This window comes from Temnothorax curvispinosus, unplaced genomic scaffold (assembly GCF_003070985.1).
Source record: "Temnothorax curvispinosus isolate PA1 unplaced genomic scaffold, ASM307098v1 QBEX01010799.1, whole genome shotgun sequence".
NCBI lineage: Eukaryota > Metazoa > Arthropoda > Insecta > Hymenoptera > Formicidae > Temnothorax > Temnothorax curvispinosus.
In genome coordinates this window covers 3,432-5,247 of record NW_020220579.1, presented here as the reverse complement: position 1 = coordinate 5,247, position 1,816 = coordinate 3,432, and positions in this window count along the sequence as shown.

The window sequence follows — 1,816 nt, the reverse complement described above, 5'->3', positions numbered from 1 at the left end:
ATTATAACATCAAATATTATTTAAAAAATTTTGTTAATAATGAGTTTGTATAGAGCACGTATATTTGGTCATTGGCGTTATTTTCTCTTTTTAGAAAAATGTAACTTTTGTAGATTCGTACGTCATCTGGTAATTAGGAAAATTTAAAATATATATCCTTATAAATATTTACTCTAATAAAAAAAATCATACTTCTATTTGACCTTTGTGAAAAATTCTACAAACGCTTGTTGAGGCAATCACTGTACCACATTTAATATCAGACAATATGTATTACAGAACATCAGTTATAGCACCAAGAAAAAAACGCAGCAAGTTGTGGAATTATTTCAAGGAATTGAAACCTTTGCTAGTAAAGTGCACGACCTGTAAAAGAGAAATTAAGGTATCTAGCCCAAGAAACTACACAAACGTAATGAGAAGGCACTTAAGTAGACATGGAATATTTCTCGACAATGACTCTTTCTCACTACCTGACGACTTAAAACAATATTACTCGGAGTTACCGGGATATAAGGCAAAATGCAATAATTGCGGCAAAACATTATCCTTCTTAACAGATTTTAAAACATTACAAATACATTTACGAAGACATTCCACAAGAATCCTGAGTCGAGATGAGTAAGTACACAATCAAAAAAATATGAAAATACTAAAAATTATCAAATAAATGTGTAATGATAAAACAATCAGTAGCTAAACAAAATGGAGTAAATAAAGGTTTTTATCGGGGCATCCATATAATATTTATATGCAATTTTGATCATAAATGTGCATGTACAATGTACATACACCTAGTGCGTTTTTTACCTTTTTTTTTAAATATATGTTTGAAGATCTGTACGCAATCTGATACTTGTGCAAATTTTAACTATATATTCGTATAAACATACATTCTACTAAATTAAATGTGTCTTTATGACCTTTGTAAGAAATTCTACAAACGCTCGTTGATGCAATTGCTGTACTACATTTAGTATCAGACAATCTATATTACAGGACGGTTATAATGGCACCGAAAAGAAAACGCAGCAAGTGTTGGAATTATTTCAAGAAATTGAAACCTTTGCTAGTAAAGTGCATGACCTGTAAAAAAGAAATTAAGGTACCTAGCCCAGGAAACTACACAAACGTAATGAGAAGGCACTTAAGTAGACATGGAATATTTCTCGACAATGACACTCTCTCACTACCTGACGACTTAAAACAATATTACTCGGAGTTACCGGGATATAAGGCAAAATGCAATAATTGCGGCGAAACATTATCCTTCTTAACAGATTTTAAAACATTACGAGTACATTTACGAAGACATTCCACAAGAATCCAGAGTCAAGATGAGTAAGTACACAATCAAAAAATTATTAAAATACTAAAAATTATAAAATAAATGTAATGATAAAAGAATCAGTAGCTAGAGAAAATTGAGTAAATAAAAGTTTTTATCGGGGCATCCATATAATATTTATATACAATTTTGATCATAAATGTGCATATACACCTGGTGCGTTTATTACCTTTTTTTTAAACATGTTTGAAGATTTGTACGGGATCCGATAATTATGCAAATTTTAACTATATACCCGTATAAACATACATCCTAATAAGTAAAGCATGCCTCTTTATGATCTTTGTGAAAAATTCTGCAAACGCTTTTTGATGCAATCGCTGTACAACATTTGGTGTCAGACAATCTGTATTACAGGACAACACCGAGAAAAAAACGCAGCAAGTTGTGGAATTATTTCGAAAAATTGAAACCTACTCTGGTAAAGTGCACGATCTGTAAAAAAAAAATTAAAATACCTAGTTCATC